At 30.3% G+C, this 23,940-nt stretch overlaps 1 long non-coding RNA gene and 2 other non-coding genes across 3 annotated transcripts; all 3 read right to left on the reverse strand.

The window, feature by feature from the left end:
• Positions 1-964: 964 nt before the first annotated feature.
• On the reverse strand, positions 965-1,129 carry LOC148210933 (U1 spliceosomal RNA). Its single transcript, XR_015792019.1, has one exon. It is a non-coding gene; the product is annotated as a U1 spliceosomal RNA (small nuclear RNA).
• A 19,365-nt stretch (positions 1,130-20,494) lies between these two features.
• On the reverse strand, positions 20,495-22,398 carry LOC148210934 (uncharacterized). The gene is made up of 2 exons (XR_015791819.1): positions 22,076-22,398; positions 20,495-20,757 (listed from the first exon to the last, which is right to left on the reverse strand). It is a non-coding gene; the product is annotated as an uncharacterized LOC148210934 (long non-coding RNA).
• On the reverse strand, positions 22,124-22,288 carry LOC148210935 (U1 spliceosomal RNA). The gene has a single exon (XR_015792052.1). It is a non-coding gene; the product is annotated as a U1 spliceosomal RNA (small nuclear RNA).
• Positions 22,399-23,940: the final 1,542 nt, after the last annotated feature.

Below are 23,940 nucleotides of genomic sequence, written 5' to 3' on the forward strand. Positions count from 1 at the left end.
ATATAAAATTTCGTGAGAGTTAAAATTGTCAATATAAAGATTTTCATGACAGTTAAAACTACTGATATTTACCGTTAAAATATAACTATAAAAATTTTCGTGACAATTATAAATAGTCATTGTTATAAATTGTTTTCGTTAAGTTTTTATTGACAGAAGAATAAAATCTTTCAGTTATAAACTGCAATTAAATGAGTTTTTGTGACATTTATTAATGTCTTAATAGACGATAATTAGATAATGAAGCCCGAATTTCTACCCTTGTTTGAAATCTAAATATAATTAACCAAAAAAATATAATGAAAATCAATCCTTATACTTCTTTTAGCTTCAACAAACTACTAAAATCTCACGAAAGATTTCATACGTGTCTTCTATTTGTGGGTTTTGTGAGTTTTTGTTGTGTTATGTGATTATTATGAGATTTTTTAGTTTGTTTAGCTTGAATCCATCTCTTATGTTTGCCCCACTCATTTTTAAGGTAGACTATTTCAGCGTTTATTTAGTTTTTGTCGGTTATGTAAATTAAATTTAAGAAAATATGATAGCATACACCCTAAGGTCAAACGTGTAGTGAAGATGATGTATTTATGACAAGTTAGTAGAAAATTTCTAACTATGCCAATGACTTGAACACTAAAGAAAATAGAGTAGGAAAGAAACTCGAACATTGAATACCATTTTACATAGTCCCCGGCCGAGACGAACGTATCAAGATCTAGAATTCAATAAAAATTAAACAAATTTCTCCCTCCCAATCAATTTAGCTGAAGCCGTTGATCAAACATCTAACCTGACAATTAATAGGTGGAAGGAACAAAATGGGATGTGAATAAAAAAAAAATTCCTTAATTTTCCTGAGGAAGAAGAATAGCCACGCCAGAAAATAAAATATATAAATATATAAAAGGTAACAAAAGCAGAAGAAGCAAAGGCAGAAAATGGTTTGAAATTGGGGAATTTGGAAGGGGCCGCGCGAACGCAGGCCCCCACTGCCACAAATTATGACATAGGCTCCGCCACTATGGGCAGACCTTAGGCGGGCACCCCTCCCCAATGTGCAATGGAGGCCACCAGCCTAGGCCCATGAGCCTTCTTGATCGCCCATCAGCCCTGTCCAGGTAAGTAAATTTGCCAGCCCCCGCTATCTTCTATTTATCCCAAATCCTGAGGTCTCATCCCATTTACTTAGCTGATGTGGTTCTTCCTCAATCAGTCACCTCTTTGCCTCCAACCTTTATTGCACTTTGATTTACACATTCATCAACTTCTAACTTAAATTCACTCCCATTTAATACTTGGGACAATAAACATGTTTTTTAAGACAAACACTTTAATCTTTTCATATTTGTTTTAGAATTTCTCAAATCTATATCTATACGATATTAAAAAGGTAGAATGTTGAAAAAACATTTTTATACCCTTTTGTCTTTTATCAAATTTTATATTTACCAAGCATATAATTTTTAATTTTAATTAATAAAAATTTGAAAGTTAGGAATACGACGAGTTTGAATACATAAAGTTTTGTTTATTCATTTCTAACCCTTTATGATTTTACTTTAATGGTAATTAATAATGAAACTTAAAAGTTGTTGCAATCTCAAAAGTTTTCCTAACTTATTATTTTTTCTTACATGACAATTTAGTTCTCTCTTAATTTGCTTCTTTTCATTTTTGGATTTATTCTTCTATTTTATTTTATTTTTAGATTTAGCAACGTCATATTGCATAATGACCTAACATATTAACTATCTCAATTTATAGGAATTTCAAAGTGGAGTTGTGTTTATAGTTTGGTCACAAGCATCAATCGAAGATGGACAATCTTTGAGAAATGTTTTTTGAAATACAGGTATGAATCCCTTCCATTGATGTTTATAACTTATTTTACAATTAGTATTGTTATTATTTTTATTATAGAAATTTGTTATAATTTTGAAATTTAATTATTACTAATTTTTCTTTTAATTTATCATTTTGTCCCTTACTAATGCATTTTTCTTTTATCTTTTAAGTTTGTTTCAATAAAATGATATATTTTTAGTAACTATTAATTAAGAAATAGCTATATTTTTTTATCTGTATAGGAATAATTTGTTTAAAATAAAAAAAAAATCTTTTGAGCTAATTATTTAAAATAATACTAATAATTAGATAATAACATATCTAAAGTTATGCAAGTGTTTGAATACATAAAGTTTTGTTTATTTATTTCTAATCATTTATGATTTTTTAATTGAAATTAATAATCTATACTATATCTAAATGTGACTATGGAGGAAAATCTTTACCTCCCCATTTTGCCCCCAACTTTTTAATACACTGTAACTATTCGAGTGAAAAGGTGTGTTGAAACAAGTTAATCGGATGAAAAGTAATTGTTTGATGAAGAGATGCATCTATCCACGTATAGGTGCCATAACAAATAATCAATAAAATGAAAGATTATGTCTTTTACTTCTATGACCTAAAACTCATTTCCAAAATATTAATGAAGATTTTTCTTATCTTCATGAGTGAAAACTGAACCGTATCAAAAAAAATATTTGAGAATCCAGAAACATATTTAATCGATTAAGAGGTAGAGTAACAAAATTATGTATTCGTATTATCTTCGACTTTTATTTTTTTTAGATTATTTTAAAATTTTTTGTGGATTACTAAGTTATATATTCATGATATCTTCGTGTTTTAATATTGTATTAATGTTATTTTCAAGTTTGATTTAATATTTAGTTAATGTTGTTTCCACGTTTGATTTATATTTTAGTATTAGTTTTCTTATTTATCTTAATATGACTTTTTGATTTCTTATTTTATTTTTCTTGGTCATGTGATTCTTTATCTCACATTTTTTCAATTATTTCATGGCAGTACACAGTATTCAATTTCTTTCTCAAATTTCAATTCTTTAATTTTGGTTCATTCTTCCTTATTACATAATATACAAAAGATAAAAGAATGAGTAAATAATTTAAGAAAACACACAAAAAGATTATTGTTATATTCTTTTAAAAAAAATTGACAACGAATAAAACAATAATCTTTTTGTGTGTTTTCTTAAATTATTTACTCATTCTTTTATTTTTTGTATATTAATATATTTTATTTGAAATAAAATATTAGTACCATTTAAAAGCTCCGTTGGGTTGTTATTCTATATGTTAAATTGATAGAAATATTATATTAAATATACTTTATTTGAAACAAAATATTAGTACATTTAAAAGTTGTTATTCTATATGTTAAATTGTTAGAAATATTATATTAAAATGTTTATAACCACGTGCAATCGTGATACTAGCTAGTGTAATTAAAAAGGTGTTGAAATGTCAAAAGTTTTCAAGTTGTTCATCCCCTGTGTATATATATGAAGTTTCTCTCTATTTTTTTTATACGACAATTTAGTTCTCTTAATCTACTTCTTTTCCTTTCTTGATTTCTTCTTCTATAATGTTTTATAGATTTAGCAAGGTCATATTGCACATTAAATATATCAATTTGTAGGAATTTGAAGGTGGCGTTGTTTATAGTTTGATCTCACACGTCAATAAAATATGAACAATATTTGAGAAATATTTATTGAAATGCAGGTATAAATCTCATCTATTAAGTGTTTATAACTTATTTTACCATTAGTATAATTATTATTTTTATTATAGAAATTTAAAAATAGTTATAATTTTGAAATTTAATTATTACTACTTTTTTTAATTTATCAATTATTCATTGATTTTCTCGATGCAATTTTCTTTCTCTTTGAGTTTGTTTCAATAAAATGATATATTTTTAGTAAAAAAAAAGTAGTTAATTTTTTTTATCTGTATAGAATATTTTGTTTGAAATAAAAAGATATTTTGAGCTAATTATTTAAAATATTACTAATAATTAGATAATAACATGTTTAAAGTTAGTTTGAATACAAAAAAATTTTGTTTATTTATTTCTAAGCATTTATGATTTTACTTTAATTGAAACTAATAATGTAATTAAAAAGGCGTTTGAATCTCAAAAGTTTTTCAATTTATTCATCTCCTACGTGTATATATATAAAGTTCCTCTATATTTTTTTTTATATGACAATTTAGGTCACTTTTAATTTGCTTCTTTTCATTTCTTGATTTATTATTCTATCTTTTTATAGATTTAGCAAGGTCATATCGCACGGTGACCTAAAATATTAAGTATCTCAATTTATAGGAGTTTCAAGGTATTTTTTATAGTTTGGTCTGACATGTCAATTAAAGAGGGACAATCTTTGAGAAATGTTTTTTGAAATACAGGTATAAATCCCCTCTATAAGTGTTTATAACTTATTTTACAATTAATATTGTTATCATTTTTATTATAGAAATTTATAAATAGTTATGAAATTTGATTATAACTATTTTTTAATTTATCAATTATTCATTGATTTTCTCCCTTATTAATGCAATTTTCTTTATTTTTTAAGTTTGTTTCAATAAAATGACATATTTTTAGTAACTATTAGTTAAAAAATAGCTAACAAATTGAATATTTTGTTTAAAATAAAAAAAAATTTAGCCAATTAATTAAAATATTACTAATAATTAGCTAATAGCATGCTTGAATTCTAAATTCTATTTTTTCTCATAAATTATAAATTTTTATAACTCATCGAAATTAATATAATAAATTAAAAGTTGATTAAGAATAAATCTATACTATATTAAAAAGTGAGGACGTTTAATATTTTTGGACATTTTTATCCCTTACTAATTTTACTAATTTACAAACTAAGCCATTAATATATTATTATAAATATTAAATTAATTCTAGTTATTAATTATCAATATTAATAAATACATAGAATTTAATAGGTTAGCAACATGAAATTAATGTTTTCTTTAATTATAATTCATACTAGAATTTCAAAAGTCTTAGAATTTCAAAAGTTTTTGTAATTTCTTATCCCCTACTACTATAAAAATAGGCTTCTTCCACCATATTTTTCACAACAGTTTCACTACTTTATTCTTAGTTCTCTCAAAACATCTCTTAAAGAGCTTATTCAATCTTGGAAACTTATTGAGATTTTGGTTGCATATGCATCCAGAGTTGCAAGAGATGGATATACATCAAGTTGCAAACGATTCATATTCATCAAGTTGCAATGGATGCACGTGTAAAATATATATATCTCGAATACTTGACTTGCAACGTCGTCATTCTACAATTTTATGAAGTTCAATAATAGTATTTGTCAAGCAATTATCAAGAGTGATGATATCTACTCTAAAAGATCAGTGTATAGTTAGGATATGTATTCTTTTTTGTTCTATTATTTTTTTATTGTTCTTTTATAGTTAATTTATTTTTTATATTTAGAATCTTCTTCGTTTGAGCAATTTTATTTTACAAGCTCATATTCTTATTGTTGAAAAAAATAATGTAAGTTAATACATCAAAATGTGTTAATTAATAAATTAATTATCAACAACAACTTGTGTGGAATCTTAAAAGGTGAGATGAGATACAAAACTTTTGGTCATTTCATAATAATATAATTTAAATAAATTTTCTTTAATAAATTTAATCATATTCAATAAATTAATTTGATGTCAAGTTAAAAGGTTTAATAAATAATAAAATATTAACTCTAAAAATCATTAGAATCTTTAATAAAAACAAACAAAATATTTAAAAAAATAAAGGGTTCATATCGGGTAAAATAACATTTTAAAAATAAAAATATTAAAATACCTATTTATTTTTTTAATTAATATATTAAAAATAATGAAATGTAACCTAAAATTCATTAAAAAGTGGCACGAGATAATTAATTTAAGATATTTTATATATTTTCACTGAACATATTTTATTAATAATTTATTATTTTTAATCTCATATTTTTATAATTTTACTAATTAAGAATAATAAAATAAATTTATCAATTTGTAATATATAAGCAACTAATGATTTTTTTATAAATTCAAAGTACATATTAGTTTTATTACTATAATATAAAATAAAGTAAAAACAAAAAAAAGTATGGGTTAAGAGTTAGGATATGAAAAGTATGTACATTAATTTAATAATTATTACTTTTAATTATATTATATTTAATCTTAAAATAACAAGAATCTTAAAATCTCAAAAAATATGATTGAAGTTTAATGTAAAAATACAAAAGTCTTAAAATCTAAAAGAATTATAATTTATATATATAGAAACTTATAAATATACCATCTTTACACTTATTTATTGCGTTGAAATTTATTTCAACTAATAATATGAATTTGAACTAAAAATTTTTATATGAAATGTGTTACCGTTTATTTACAAAAAAAATTTATAGATTTATCTTCAATCATAATTAATTTTAGAATTTTAAAAAACTTTATAACTCTATCCCATTCTCTTATTATAAAAAAAAAAAGTTCTTCCACCATTTTTCTACTAGCAATATGTGTTTTATTTTGTTTATTTTTTACTTTTGTTATATTTCATTCCCTTCATTTTTCAAGTATAAGTAATCTTAAAAGCAATTCAAGATGTTATGTGATATATTAAGAGAGCACGCATGAGTCAATCTATATTATGAATTATTGATTTGAGATGTTACAATTCAATTTTGAAGTTATGTGTTTGTCTTGCAATTATCAAGGAGGTAAATATATGTATCTTAATTTTTTTTACAATTAGTGATATTTTTTTTATTTATGTTATTATAAAATTAATTAAATTAAAAATGTTTCGTGCATCTACACGTGGTAGCATACTAGGATTATAGAAGTGGCATAATATATTATTTTTTTATTATAGTAATTATTATATTTTATTAATTAAATACACAAATAAGTATAATATAGATTCAAGTAAGTTAATTTAACTTTTAAAATGTAAAATTATGAGTATTTATTTTTAAAAACGTTGATAAGTTCGTAATGCAAAAAATTACAAAATAAAAATCAATAAAATTTTTATTAAGTAAAATATGATTGGAAACTTAACTCTTAATAAATAAAATTTTAAACGCACTGAGTTGAAAGGTGTGCAAATTTAGAAACGTTGAATGTTGAAATATTTTATCTTTACTTGTAATAAATATAAAACTTTAATTGAGATTAAATTTCAAAAGTTCTATAACTTTTTCACTCCCTAGAACGATAATGTTTAATTTTTCAAGTATTATTTCACCAACATAATTGAATTACATTATCTATGGATTTATAGTATTTTCTTTACTATGATTACTTTTTCAATAGTGATACTTTTTTTTAATATTTTATTGGTGAAAAAAAAAAGAATTATGTGCGTTTGCACGTGGTAATATACTAAACTAGTTTATTGAAGGTAGTTGCTAACTAAAATTGAAAGTTTCACATGTGTGATTATAACAATCTAGCTCTAGGGGTGGACAAAGAGAAGATAATAGAGATCACAAGTAATGGTATGTTGGATGACAACAACGAAAAATAATAAATAGTAAATGAATCCTAATAGAGAATAAATAAAGTGAAATTAAAAACATCCACTAAGGTATATACTGAGCCTTCTTATAATTTGATTAAGTTGTGTTCATTAAACTACTAAAGTTTTTGAGAATTCTTAGAAGACAAAACAACATGATATGATTGCATATATTGGATCAAATTGCTTATTTTGAATTTAAAGATTATTTCATAACTCAAGAAAATAATGTTCACCGACTCACTTATATAATTAATTTGTATAACAATAAACCAAAAAATTACATCTATATAATATGAACAAAATTGAAAGTTGGAAGAATTGAAAAGAGAGAAAAAAGAGAGATTGTAAATTTGTAATTTCTAATTAGCGTGCAAAATTTGTTATGCAAGGAGTAGAAGTGAGATTGGGAGGCACGGTATCAAGTTGAGGAGGCACGATATCCTGTCCTGCCTCTTGTTCTTGTTCTTCTTCACCATTAATCGTAGTTTGCTTCCATTCTTCCACTGTTTGTTTTTTCTCCAAACAAGTTGTTTTGTTAGCTTTCAGATGTTCAATCTTTGGTTTTTCAAACTCAGATCTATTCTTCTTCTTCTTTTTGAAATCCTTTGTTTCATAAAGAAATTGATGATTTCTGTCTTCCACAATAGCCTTTTGAATTCTTCAAATACCGCTTCTCATTCAACGCCACCTTCAAATTATCGGACACTCCCATCATCAAATTCTCAGTTTTCTTAAGTTTGATCTGTAAATCTCTGAGACTATCCTGAGCAGTCTTCAATTCATTCCTCTCAACACACAAAATCCCCAATTACTCACTCCCTTTTTCAAGCTTCGCACCAAGTTCCTTAATCGTGAATTTCAGCAATCAAATCTTGGCTTCCGCTTTTTTTTTTATCCCTTTGAGTCTTCAAAAAGGTACGGATGACGTTTCTGTCCAAAATCGAGCTCGAAAATCTACTACCATGCAACAATCAGTCGCTTCTTTTCCTTGAAATCCTCTTTAGTCTGAATCACGACACCGACTCGCTCTAACAATCTCTCTAATTTCTCGTCTATGGAGGCGTTGGATTGTTCCTGTGCCTCAATTGGCTTATGCTTTCGTTCCTCAGCCTTGTCAATTGCTTCCTTTATTTCTATTTTTAAACAATATTTGCAGTTCCAAAGATTAGAGTTTCCGAGAAGAAAGGACCGCATTCTTTAGAGAATTCGGAGGAAATTTTGAGTGAAGAGATCAAAATTAGAAATTTATTGCTGTTTTCCTAATTACTCCTATTAGGATTAGGAATAGGAATTGTTTTTATTCTTTTAATTGTATTACACCTCTATTTTGATTGGAATCTGCAATTATCCAATAATATACTAATATAATCTTATAAAAAAATACAATGAATGAATTCTACTTCTTATTGGATTATAATAAATATTATTTTAGCAAGATAATAATAAATATTATCATTTAGGGTTGGAAAACAAAAGACAGTTTATTTCATATCTTAAATAATAACTAAATAAAATAAGATAATGTATAAATTAATACATGCATAAGAAATACATAAATAAATAACATATTCAGTTTATTATATCTACGATGTTCTCCATGGAAATAGGGAAAGATTAAAAAAAAACATACAAGTATAGTACAAAAATAAAATGCAAGCTTAGACTATTTTTCTAGAACAAGATTATGCTATAATAAAGTCCAGTACACCGTCCAAAACGAACATAGCTTAGCAGTAATTAATATATGTCTCCTATAGACACCGTATTTGGTCGGGTTCAAAATTTTTATTTTTATTTTTATTTATTTATTATTACTACTTTATTAAGTTGTATTTTAATTGTTTTGGTTTAAAATAAAATAAATATCCTTTATTATTAGTTTTATGGTAAAGTTTTAATTAAATTAAATTAAATAGATTTTATTTGAAAAGAATTTGAATTAAAATAAAAATATATATAAATAAAAAGATTTGATTTTTTAAATAAAGAATTTGTTTTAAACGAAAAGATTTGTTTTAATTCTAAAAAGAAAATACTAAAACTGATTTTTTTTTTTGTCATTTTTTTTCCTCGTTAAACCTTTTACGTGGCTTTCTCCTCCACGTTTCTTCTCTCCCTATTTTCTCTGACAATATTACCGTTGGATTCTTTTTTCTCGTATTTAAGGGGTGCAATACACAGAGGTGGAAAACAGTATAGAGAATTGGGCACACACAGCAGAAAACAAAGAACAAAGAAAGAGAATTTTATTCCTTTTTCTCTTTCTTCAAGGACCCATTTTTCTTTTCTCTCTTCCTCCCTTTCTCTCTCTAGAAATCATCTTCTTCCTTGGTCTTCTCCTTCTTCCATCTCATTTCCAAAACCCCTCTCCCAAGCTCACACATCCGACGACGACGATCTACTCCGGTAACCACTGACGGTGGTGCGCATCCTCCGGCGACTGACTTACTCCGGCACGGCGTCGCATAGCGGCTGCGAGCTCCGGCGCCTCCTAACGGTTGTAGATCTAACGAACGTCTCTGGCAACCTCCAAGGCAGTCGAGGACGTCTCCGACGACAACAGTAGACATCTCCGACGACTGTAGAACCTCAACAACGACTACCTCCGACGTTAACCACGGATTTCGACTTCCATTCTTCTTGGTATCAAAATCACCAAGTAAGAAAGGTGGGTCTATGGTCTTGTTTTTAAAAAACAAGAATGAGTTTTTTCTTAATAACGAAAATGTTTTCTGTAAAAGAAGTCAACTTTAAAAAAAAACAGTTTTATTTTTATCTCTTTATGGAAAATAGAGTAATAGTTATTGTTAAAAAAAAAAAGAGAATTAGTCTTCTTAATTGCAAATAAATAAATTTGTTTAGGATGAAATAGTTTTTCCTAAAAAATAAATGTAACTAAAAGATAAGTTTTAAGAAGAAGAAATTTTGTTTTAAAATTTTAAATATGTTTTTTAATAAAAAATAAATAAAAAATTTTATTTTAAACTAAAAGTAGTAAAAAGTTTTATTTTAAAATAAAAGAAGTAAAAGGTTTTGTTTTTTGGAAAATTGGAATTTTTGACCTCACCAATACTTCAAATTGGATAAATAAACTCCTTTTAAAAAACCTGGTATATAACCCTAACTTTCCTTAATTTTAACCTCTCCCCAAGTCAATTTACCATAGTACTCTCTCATGTTTAAAAATAAAGGGAACTCCCTCCAAGTAAAACCCTAAACCTCATCTCGGACATTTCCTGACCCAATGAATATTTCCACCCCATCTCGGACGTTTCCTTTGTCCTAAAACCCTAAACCCCATCCCGGATTGAACGTTATCTTGGACGTTGGACGAGTCATCCACACCATCATCCATACGCTTCGAAGACTTTCTCTTCCATTTTGCACTATGAAGTCATCGATCGCAAGGTTAGTGGTCGGGTAGATTATCAAAATTTTTAGAAACATTTGTTGTTCTGATATCATTATCGACGCTATCTTAGTGATATTTAGAAACATTTTGTTATAATCTACTCGACCGCTGACCTTGCGATCGATGACTTCGTAGTGCGAAATGGAAGAGAAAGTCTTCGAAGCGTATGGATGATGGTGTGGATGACTCGTCCAATGTCCGAGATAACGTTCAATCCGGGATGGGGTTTAGGATTTTAGGACAAAGGAAACGTCCGAGATGGGGTTTAGGGTTTTACTTGGAGGGAGTTCCCTTCATTTTTAAACATGAGGGTACTATGGTAAATTGGCTTGGGGAGAGGTTAAAATTAAGGGAAGTTGGGGTTATATACCAGGTTTTTTTAAAAATGGTTCATTTATCCAATTTGAACTATTGGTGGGTCAAAAACCCCAATTTCCCTTGTTTTTTTAGGATTTGTTAAATAAAATTAAAAAATGAATAAGAGGTATTATAAATAAAGTAGAGATTTTTTTTTTAAACTACAAACAAATAAAAAGTTTTATTTTGATTTTTTTAGAGTTTTTTTTAAACAAAATTTAAAAATAAAGTTTGTACATTAAAAAAAAATAACTTAAATTATATCCTAAGTTGTTGGCACAATTGGTATGTGGTTCAAATAAGTTTAAGTCTCAATGTGCCATAAACTAAAATTATTTTTTATTTACGATTTTTTTTACTAAATAATTATTTCGAAAACTCCAATAACGGAAGTTGGAACCTTCCAAAGGTGATAATTTTTTTTAATGGCCTTCGTGCCACTCATACCTATTAATTCATATCTTATTACAAGGTGTGAATTAATATAATATGAGACGTTTCAATCAAAACACAAAAATATATTTTCCTTGGACCAAATAAAATAATAGGATAATTTATGATAAAATGTGGTACCGTTTTCGAACGGGTGTCGTAGGGTGCTAACACCTCCCTTACGCTCAATCGACTCCCGAACCAATATATGTTTTTCGTAGACCAAGTTTTTAAAATAGGTAACCAATCACACATCGTAGATGATTGGTGGCGACTCCAAACTCTTATCTTGAAAAAGACCCTTGAGGGGATGACGTCGACCGCTCCACGTCGCGATGACGTTGTGACACCTCCAACCAAGAGGTTGTGAATTCGAATCCCCTCCCCAACATGTTCAAACTTACCTTACTATCTAGCAAGAAATCTACCCAACATCTATGAAAACTAAATCACTATTTTCTTTCTTTTCCGTCTGTGAAGAGAGAATGAAGAGGATTGGAAGCGGCTCCGACTTTGGAAAAGTGAATGAGATGGGCCCGGGCCTAGGCCTTGACAATTAATGTGAAGATTAACGAACCCGATTCAAATATATGTAATGGATTGAATCGAACCACATTCATTGGGTTGGTTCGTTGGATTCTTACATTAGTCAAGTCACTACTACTTATAAACAGCTTAATAAATTTCAGTAGTCCAATCTTGGCTGCTTTGCTTTTTTGATCCCTTTGAGTCTGCAAAAAGGTACGGATCACGTTTCTGTCCAAATCAAGCCGGAAAATCTCCTGCCACCCAACAATTAGTCGCTTCTTTTCCTCGACTAGCACCATCCGGCGACGTGATGAGTTGCCAATTGGAAATGTCATCGTTGCGTGCGACTGAAGGGAGAGCAGATGATTTTCCTTTGTTTCTCTTTTTTCTTTCGTTTTTAGTTTGTGAGGACAGAATATAAAGAGGATTGGAAGCGGCTCAAACTCGAAGAAGTGAGTGAGATGAGCTTGGACTTGGTCTGGGCCTTGGCCATTAACGTGAAGATTTACGAACCCGATTCAAATATATGTAATGGACCGAATCAAACCACATTCATTAGGTTGGTTTGATTTGGATCATTGGATTCTTATACTAGTCAAGTCTCTGCTACTTGCAAACAGCTTAATATCACAAAAAATAAAATAGCATTAAAAGAAAGTATTCTAATGTATGGTCCAAAGTGATATTTGTAGCAAAAAATGGTAATAAGTGGAAAATAGTTTTATCATACCTACCTAGGTTGGCAGTTGGTCTCCAAGGTTAACCCAACTTCTAACTGATGCACTCGCCAGAGTTGAATGTAATCGAAGAACATTTTCAAAATTTTTACAAAAGTTTTTCTTCCTCATTCAAAAATCACCATTGATTTCGTTTAAAAAGAAAGTAAACAAAAACATTTTAACTAAACTAATTAATTAAAATGTTACAAAACATAATGAATTAATTAGTTAAAACATTAAATAATTAATTAAGTCACGTTTAAATAGTTAATTAAAACATAAATAAAATTTTTATTAAAATTTTAAAAATATAAGCAATAATAAAAATTATTATGAATAACATTTTTATTCTTTTTTTATTGTCATTCCCAATGATATTTAGCAAATAGAAAATAATTTGTAAGGAGGATATTCATTATTCATATGATAAACTGGGGAGGTATGTTGATACTTTTGGAATGTTTTGAGAAATGTTTGGCAACCAACATTTTAATTGATTTCCATAGTTTGGTCTCACACGTCAATTAAAGAGGGACAATCTTTGAGAAATGTTTTTTCAAATGCATGTATAAATCCGTCTATAAGTGTTTATAACTTATTTTACAATTAATATTGTTATCATTTTTATTATAGATTCTATTTTTTCTCGTGAATTATAAATTTTTATAACTCATTAAAATTAATATAATAAATTAAAAGTTGATGAAGAATAAATCTATACTATATTAAAAGTGAGGATGTAGGAAAATTATTTTTGGACATTTTTGTCCTTTACTAATTTTACTAATTTACAAACTAAGCCATTAATATATTATTATAAATATTAAATTAATTATTATTAATTATCAATATTAATAAATACATAGAATTTAAAAGGTTAGCAACATGAAATTAACTTTTTCTTTAATTATAATTCATACTAGAATTTCAAGAGTCTTAGAATTTCAAAAGCTTTTGTAACTTTTTATCCCCTACCACTATAAAAATAGGTTTATTCCACCATATTTTTCACAACAGTTTCACTACTTTATTCTTAGTTTTCTCAAAACATCTCTCAAAGATTATTCAATCTTGAAAACTTCTGGAGATATTGGTGGCATATTCATCGAGAGTTGCAAGAGATGGATATACATCAAGTTGCAAGAGATGCATATTCATCAAGTGCACGTGTCAAATATATATATCTCGAATACTTGACTTGCAACGTCGTCATTCTACAATTTTATGAAGTTCAATAATGGTATTTGTCAAGCAATTATCAAGAGTGAGGACATCTACTCTAAAAGATTAGTGTATAGTTAGAATTTGTATTTTTTTTGTTACTATTATTTTTTTATTGTTCTTTTATATTTTGAATCTTTTTCGTTTGAGCAATTTTATTGTACAAGCTCATGTTCTTATTGTTGAAAAAAAATAATGTAAATTAATACATCAAGATGTGTTAATTAATTAAATAGTAAATTAATAAATTAATTACCAACGATAACTTGTGTGGAATCTTAAAGGGTGAGATAGAAAACTTTTGGTCATTTCATAATAATATAATTTAAATAAATCTTCTTTAATAAATTTAATCATATTCAATAAATTAATTTGATGTCAAGTAGTTAAAAGGTTTAATAAATAACAAAATGTTAACTCTAAAAATTCTTAGAATCTTTAATAAAAACAAACAAAATATTTAAAAAATAAAGGTTCCATATCGGGTAAAATAACATTTTAAAAAAAATGTATCCTAAAATTCATTAAAAACTGGCACGAAATAATTAATTTAAGATATTTTATATATTTTCACTTTCAACATATTTTATTAATAATTTATTATTTTTAATCTCATATTTTTATAGTTTTACTAATTAAGAATAATAAAATAAATTTATCAATTTGTAATATGTAAGCAACTAAGGATTTTTTTCTTTTTATAAATTCAAAGTACATATTAATTTTATTACTATAATATAAAATAAAGTAAAAGAAAAAAAAGTATGTGTTAAGAGTTAGAATATGAAAAGGTTATTTACCTGCATTAATTTAATAATTATTACTTTTAGTTATATTATATTTAATCTTAAAATCTAAAAGAATTATAATTTTTATATATACAAACTTACAAATATACCATCTTTACACTTATTTATTGCTTTGAAATTTATTTCAATTAATAATATGAATTTGGACTAAAAATTTTGAATATGAAAAGTGTTACTGTTTATTTACAAAAAATTTATAGATTTATCTTCGATCCTAATTAATTTTAGAATTTTAAAAAGCTTTATAACTCTATCTCATTCTCTTATTATAAAAAAAGAGTTCTTCCACCATTTTCCACCAGCAATATGAGTTTTATTTTGTTTATTTTTTACTTTTGTTATCTTTCATTTCCTTCATTTTTCAAGTGTAAGTAACGTCAAAACCAATTCAAGATGTTATCTGATATATTAAGAGAGCACGCTTGTTTGTATTTCAGCATGTCTAAATCTATTGCCCTGCTTTCCGCCGAAAAACTCAACAGCGAAAATTACACACAATGGAAAACAAACCTTAACACGATACTCGTGGTAGATGATCTTAGGTTCGCTTAACTAAGAATTTTCCTCAGGCTCCCACACCTAATGCAGCCTGAGACAGGATCAAAGTCAATGACACGACGAAGGTCGACATCTTGGCAAGCATATCTGATGTGCTGGCCAAGAAGCATGAGAGCATAGTCATCGCAAGGGAGATCATGGACTCGTTGCAGGACATGTTTGGATAGTCGTCCATTCAAGCCCGACACGATGCCCTCAAGTTCATTTACATGTCCCACATGAAAGAGGGAACATCAGGGCGAGAACACGTTCTCAATCTGATGGTCCACTTTAATGTGGCTGAAGTTAACGGCGCGAGGGGAGTCAGGTCAGCTTTATCTTGGAATCTCTTCCGAAAAGTTTTCTGTAGTTTCGCAGCAATGTTGTGATGAACAAGATAGAGTATAACCTTACCACACTCTTAAATGAGCTACAGATTTTTCAGTCTCTTATGAAAAATAAGAGACAGGAAGGAGAGGCAAACGCTGTCACCTCAAAACGATTCCATCAAGGTTCGACCTCAGGAACCAAATCTGAACTTTCTTCTTCTGGAAGTAAGACTTTCAAAAAGAAGAAGAACAATGGTAAGGGGGTGAAAGCTTACCCTACTGCTACTGCTGCTACCAAGAAGGGCAAGACCAAAGTTGCAGATAAAGGAAAATGTTTCCGTTGCAATGCGGATGAGCACTGGAAAAGAAACTGCTCGAAATACTTGGCCGAAAAGAAGAAAGCCAAAGAAGTTAAATATGATTTACTTGTTTTTGAAACTTGCTTAGTGGAGAATGATGATTCTACTTGGATACTGGATTCAGGGGCCACTAACCATGTTTGTTCTTCTTTTCAGGGAATTAGTTCCTAGAGGCAGCTTGATGTTGGGGAGATGACTCTCAAAGTCGGAACGAGAGATGTCGTCTCATCAGTCGTAGTGGGAGACCTAAAGTTGTTTTTAGACAAGAATACATATATATTATTAAATAATGTGTATGTAGTTCCTAAAATGAAGAGGAACTTAATTTCAATTTCTTGTCTATTGGAACAATGTTATGTTATTTCCTTTCCATTAAATGAAGTGTTTATTTCACGACATGGTGTTAACATTTGTTTTGCAAAGCTAGAAAGCAACTTATATGTGTTAAGACCAACCATAACTACAACAATTTTAAATACATAGTTGTTTAAAAATGCTAAAACTCAACAAAAAAGGCAAAGAACTTCTCCAAAAGAAAATACATATCTTTGGCACTTAAGATTAGGTCACATAAATTTCAATAGGATTGAGAGATTGGTTAAGAGTGGACTTCTCAGCGAGTTAGAAGATGACTCCTTACCTCCATGTGAATCTTGTCTTGAAGACGAGATGACTAAAAGACATTTTATTGGAAAAGGTTATAGAGCCAAAAAACCCTTTGAGCTGGTACATTCAGATCTTTATGGTTCGATGAATGTTAAAGCCAGGGGAGGGTATGAGTATTTCATCTCTTTCATAGATGATTATTCAAGGTATGAATATCTCTACCTAATGCAACATAAGTCTGAGGCCCTTGAAAAGTTTAAGGAGTACAAGACTGAAGTTGAGAACCAATTAGGTAAGACGATAAAGACACTTCGATATAATCGAGGTTAGACTTAAGATTCTAGGACTATATGATAGAACATGAAATTACATCCCAACTCTCAGCACCTGGTACACCTCAACAGAATGGTGTATCATAAAGGAGAAATAGAACCTTGTTAGACATGGTTCGATCTATGATGAGCTATACTCAATTGCCTGCCTCGTTTTGGAGTTATGCAGTAGAGACTGCATTATACATTTTGACACAGTTCCATCAAAAAGTGTTTCTGAAACACCTTTTGAACTATGGAGGGGACGTAAATCTAGTTTACTTCAATTCAGAATTTGGGGATGTCCAGCACATGTGTTAGTGACAAACCCGAAGAAACTTTAATCTCATTCAAAAGTGTGTCTATTCGTAGGTTACCCAAGGAAACGAGAGGTGGACTCTTCTTCGATCCACAAAAAAACAAAGTGTTTGTATCGACAAACTCTACATTCTTGAAAGAAAACCACATTAGAGATCATGAACCACAAAGCAAGATTGTGTTAAATGAGATTTCCGATGAAGCTACAAATGCATCAACAAGAGTTGTTGATAAAGCTAGCACTTCAACAAGAGTTGTTGATGGCGCTAGCACATCACGTCAATCACATTCATATCAAGAGTGGAGAGTGCCTCGACTTAGTGGGAGGATTGTATCACAACCTGATCATTACGTGGGTTTACTAGAAACTCAGGTCGTCATACCTGGTGATGGCGTTGAGGATCCATTGACATACAAAAAGGCAATGGAAGATGTTGATAAGGACAAATGGATCAAAGCTATTAGACCTTTAAATGGAGTCTATTTACTTCAATTATGTCTGGGACTTTGTAGATCAACCTTATGGGGTAAAACCTATAGGTTGTAAGTGGATCTACAAGAGAAAACGAGACGCCGAAGGAAAGGTACAAACCTTTAAGGCTAGACTCGTGGCAAAGGATTACAACCAAAAGGAAGGGGTGGACTATGAGGAAACCTTCCTCCGGTTGTCATGCTAAAGTCTATAAGAATACTCTTATCTGTTGCCACATTTTATGACTATGAAATTTGGCAAATGGATGTCTGCTTTTCTGAATGACAATCTTGAAGAGAGTATTTATATGTCTCAACCAGAAGGGTTCATTAAGCAAGGTCAAGAGCAAAAGGTTTGCAAGCTTAAACAATCCATTTATGGATTAAAACAAGCATCTTGATCTTGGAAAATAAGATTTGATACCGCAATCAAGTTTTATGGTTTTGACGAGAATTTTGATGAGCCTTGTGTATACAAGAAGATCATCAACAATACTGTAGCTTTCTTGGTGTTGTATGTGGACGATATCCTACTCATTGGGAATGATGTAGGTTTCCTAACTGACATTAAAAAGTGGTGATACGCAACAACTCAAGCGTATTGAGCTACTCGAGCCACAAGCCACTTGAATCCAATCATATAGTTGGTTCAACCCAAAAGGCCAAGGTTAGAGGGATTACCTTTGCAGTCGTTACCTTGAGCAGACAGATGACTCACTTTGCTCGTGGCCGGAAACACTCCACGAGTTTGACGACCAATCAAACAAGCATGCTCCGAGGGGTGTTGGGTGTGTTGCCCTAAACTCGTAGTTTGTATTTTGTGTAAAAACAAATGTATATTCAATTAAGTTTTATTCAATAAATTTGTTGTTGAATTCATAGCATTGCATTGTCCAAAATCCAATAAACTAAACATCCAAGGTTATTTTAATATAATCGGGACAGTATATATACTAGGTATATATTTGATATATTGGGTATATATTTGATATACTCCTGATATACGAGGTATATATTTGATATACCCCTGATATACGAGGTATATATTTGATATACCTCTGATATACAAGTGGATAATGTCCCGTGAATAACCTAAAGGGTCTATAGTATATGGATAAGGCTAGGTACCTTATCCTTGCAACATTATGGATACGGCCCACTTTGTAAATATTCCAGACGACTCGATCCAGGTCGTTCGTGTGGAGACATGCGAGTGGAGGTATCCTGTACAATAAGTCTGTATAAGATCGGATTGCGAAATAGACAATCTTTAGATGTAACGTCGTTGACTAACAGATTGTTATTTCATAGGATGACCAAATAACTCATTCTCAATCCTGAGTGAGTTATGGACTCCTGCCCGTGAGAGCTCGTCCTTTGATCTGGGTGAGAGTGGTCCAAGTTGCCTACTCAATATTTCTACCATTTTGGGGACGAGACCGAGTGAGGAGCTGGAAACATAACTTCACAAGATGGAATTCACTCTTCCCCGACTTTAGGGGAGTAGATGAATGTTCTCTTAAATGCTGACTCCGAGACTTGAACAAGGGGCCCCACCCTCTCATTGGCCCGAGAGGGACTTCCGATTATTGGTCGGACCATAACCGGGTTGTTCATTAGAGGAGCAGTGGTATTTAAGGAGTAAGATGTAACTCAAGGGTAAAACGGTAATTTGACTCAAGTTGAGTTACGAGCACTCGTGAAGGATTGATTTGTCATTAATGGTCGTATATCCGTGGACACAAAAACATGTTAATGAATGTTGATTAACTCAGTCAATGAGTTTGACCGATTAATCTCGTATTGTTGAAGCTTCTGATTTGTAGGTCCATTAGGTCCTCTTGCTAATGGACTGCCGTGGTTCGACTTTGGTTTTATATTATGTTGCAATTTTCAATCTATTCTACGTCGGTTTGGTCCAACTTACAAGCTACGCCGTACGTCCATTAATAGGAACATCCACTACTACACAACTCATTCTCATGGAAAATCGAATGAGAGGAAGAGATAAGAATTAAATTTTAGACATGGGATTTAAATATTTTTTTGGTTGAGGGGTGGTTTGTGTGCTAGAAGTTAGCGTACCTTACAAAGGAGTTTTCGTTCTACTTTTATAGGTGGGAAATACTTGATGGCGGATCTTCCCGTATCCTAGGCCCTACCATCAGCCGAGGTGATCCTTGAAGATCGCCAGGCGACGAAATCAATTTCCACTGCTAGTCGCCATTTAGTCAAAAAAATGTCAAAATATAACCTTTGTACAGCCAATAATATTAAATCTCATGTTCTTCTGTTTTCCAGTTCATTTGCTATTTATTCCTAGAGAAGATACATCCCATCTGATCTTTACTTATAAGCATCAACCTGGAATGAGGTTTGAGCCATAAAAGGAAGAATCTGAGAAGTCATATATATCACCGAACTTGATGGATTACATGTGAAATGGAAATGAATTTAAGTACATGAGACCTAATTAACATTATAATTACAACTTAATATTTATGGTGCCATCCACTCAGCCTAACACATGAAAGACAAATAAGAAATAGAAGTTTTACCCAGTTAATATCATCCTGTATATGACTGAAAATCTGAAGAAAACATTAAAAATCGTTCCTCTGAGAATATTTGGTGAGCCATATGACTTCACAAAAAAAAAATGTTCATTACCGATAGAGATAGTTGTCCTCACATTTATATATCTCATGATGTCCGTTGCACCCTAAAATTACATATGATATATATACCTACGATATGAAGGACAATGAAGATAAAGCAACTCGAAAAACTGGTCATAGAGGCTGTTTTTAATGATTTGCCAACTCAACTAAATTAAACGCCCTGATTTATTAAGAATTGAACAAAAAGATATGTACGCAGGAGGTGAGTAAGCTATCAGTAGAGCTTCCTAAAATAAGAAAAAAGAGAAAGACAATATTAGTGGAATTAATATTTACATAACCAATATGTAATCAAATGAAGGGTGCAAAAACTGAGGACGATCAGTAGACAAACTACCTGAACAATATATTAATATTCATTGAGTTTTATGTCAAAATCAATAAAAATGAGAGGAGTAATTCAGGTATATTATAAACCTTTGTTAGATTCTTTTTAACGTAACAAAAATTGATTAAAAAAAACATCCACGACCTGTCCACGAACAAAGTACAAATAACTTCAATATGCTTTGTCTGCCCATAAAAAATCAGACTATGAGCAAGTTGCAAAGCTGACCAATTATTGCAAAATAAGCTGGTAGGACCAAGAAATAGGATTGGGTCCAAAAAAACTCACAAACCAGTGGTAGAGCGTCTATCAAGAGAATTACCAGTCCAATCCGAATCTCAAAAAGCAGTAAGAAGCAAAGAACCAGCACAAAATCGTAAACCTAGAGATACGAAGATAGCTCAAAATACGCTTAACAGCAGTTGAACAAGAATAGGCGAGTGCATAAACTGTGAAACCCAACTAACAGCAAACGAAATATCAAGCCGAGTAAAAGTCAAATAATGCAACTACAATGAGCAGCGTAGCATCCTCTCAAAACAACAAGGAGGAGATTCAGCAATTAAAAACCCATGGAGCAATGAGTATGACAAATTTTAGCCTCAGCCATACCAAAACGAGCTAAAAGATCGGGACTGTACTTGAACTGAGTGACAAAAATCCCAGTGCTCAACCTCAAGCCCAAGAACGTACATTAAACTATCCAAATCAGTCATATCAAAGGTACTCTGAGCTCAAAAATTAAAGTATAATGTAGAAAGAACCACTTCCAGTAAACATAATGTAATCAACATAAACCAATAATTTTTACTTCTAATATTCATTTCCATGGTGAAAGGAATCTCATGAGCATTTTGGCAGCTTAGATATTAGAGGAAATGAAGATAAAAACATGTTATATTCTTCCTTTTTTGTTTCCGAGTTCTCCACACATTCATCCCAAGAATTTGGGAAAATCTTTCAGTTGCAAAAAAAGATGAGATGATGAACCAGCCGCAATTCCTTCCACTCTCCCTCTTGTTTGACATGATAGAATTTTCCCACGATTTTAAGAAAGAACAAACAGGAATGAATAAAAGAACCACATGATAAGCAGAGACTAAACCAACACAACAAGTTGGTAACCCTAATAGCCACCATTCGATTATTTCAAATCTTCTGCAGAGAGTAAAGCTAGCTAATTCATAAACTAGGAAACTAGAGAGAAGAAATATTACCTGCTAAGAATTTCATCGACGCAAATCATTGTTGAAACTAGGAGATTGGGAGAGGCCGCGCGAACGCAGGCCCCAACTGTCACAAATAATGACGTAGGCTCCACCACTTTTGGGCAGACCTTAGACGGGCACCCCTCCCCAATGTGCAATGGAGGTCACCAGCCTAGGCCATGAGCCTTCGTGATCGCACATTGACCCCGTCCAGGTAAGTATGTTGTAACGCTGGCCATGGTGCCCTATTTATAGCACTTTCTGAGTTTCCCTGCCGCCTCCCCCGCCGATGTGGGTCTTTTTTGATCAACAAATTCATTGGCTCATTACCACAGAGAATCAAAACTTGTACATACAATCTGTATTCATTTCAACACTTCAAATTTCTTTCAAAATTCTCTATTTGCACCCTTTACTCTCTGCTTTACGCAATTTTTCATATTATACTTAGTTTGTTGGCGACAATCATAGGTATGGTGCAAGTTTAGTCCCGTTTAAATTAACTTTTTAATTCCTATAATTTTAGCTTAATTTTAATTGGATCTTTTTGGGTCTTGTTTTCTTTTTATTGTAGTTTTTATGATTTAGTTAAAGGGTGCATTGGTGATAAAAACATAAAAGATGAAAAGTGGAGATTCAATAGAAAAACAGAACTGTATTCATGTTTTTTTAATGTTTTCGAATATGTGTTTGGAAACTTGGAGATTGAATATAAATTTTAAAAAAAATTTTAATATGTATTGAGTGAGGTGGTTACCAACTAAATATTTAGTTCAATTAAAATATTATTAATTAATTGATTAATATATGTATTATAAATTTTGTATAATTTTTGTTTTACAATATTATATAATTTATAGTAGACTAGTATATTACTTTGTGCTTGTTAGGTAAGATATTTTAATTTGATATTAAACTAAAATCAATAAAAGATTTAAAAAACCATTATTGATTGAAAAAAAAAAGAAGTGGCAAAAACAGCTTATGTAAATTAATAGAATATTAATGTAACATGATTTTAATGGTGAACTAATGGTGGAAAAATTGAAAAAAAAAAAGTCTAATGGTGGAAGAAAACTTCACTTAAGAATGCAAGAGTTATAAAACCTTTCAAAATTTTCAATTAAAAATCTACAACTAATTATAACTAAAGTTAAAATATTTAAAAGTGAAATATAAAAACTTTTCATTAACATTTTTAAATTCCATACATTAATCTACTTAACTTAATGATACAATTAAATTCTCATTTATTGGTACAGAAATTTGACTCTCGGTATTCCTCTGAATTTTCACCAATCTTCTAGAATACTAGGATCGACGTGACCTGCAAAACCAAAATAACACTAAGACCGGTGTGGCTCCTGCCACACGGACTCCGATGCTTAAATTAATATTGAAGTAGTTGAGAGTAAAGAGTAGGATATTTAGGCGTAATTCGAATCCTGATACATCTACGAACTATGGGCCAGCGTATCTTATTATGGGTCTATCGTCGGATCAAGAGTCGGGACGCGATGGGCTCGGGCCGGCATGCATCGTGGTCGAGTCGAGTCTTCTGGAGTTCTCAGCCAGGAGACCAAGAATTGCTCGGCGTCGAGAAGGTCTCGGAGTCGAGCCTTGGTCAGTGCCGACCACTAGTCGACTGGGGAGGCCGACTTGGGTTGCCGAGCACCGACCCCCTTTCTAGTTCATGCCTTCTCTTGACTTCTCTGGTCTTCTCTCGCTTTGTTGGATCTTCTCTTTCTCCGCGTAACATCATTTATTTAAAGTTAATTTTTCAACAATTATATTTTACTTAATAAAATTCTTATTAAATTTGTAGTCTAATTGTATTATGAACTTATCAAAGTTTTTAGAAAATAAATATTGAT

Source organism: Momordica charantia (genome assembly GCF_013281855.1).
Source record: "Momordica charantia cultivar OHB3-1 chromosome 6 unlocalized genomic scaffold, Mcharantia_2.0 BLBB01000006.1, whole genome shotgun sequence".
NCBI lineage: Eukaryota > Viridiplantae > Streptophyta > Magnoliopsida > Cucurbitales > Cucurbitaceae > Momordica > Momordica charantia.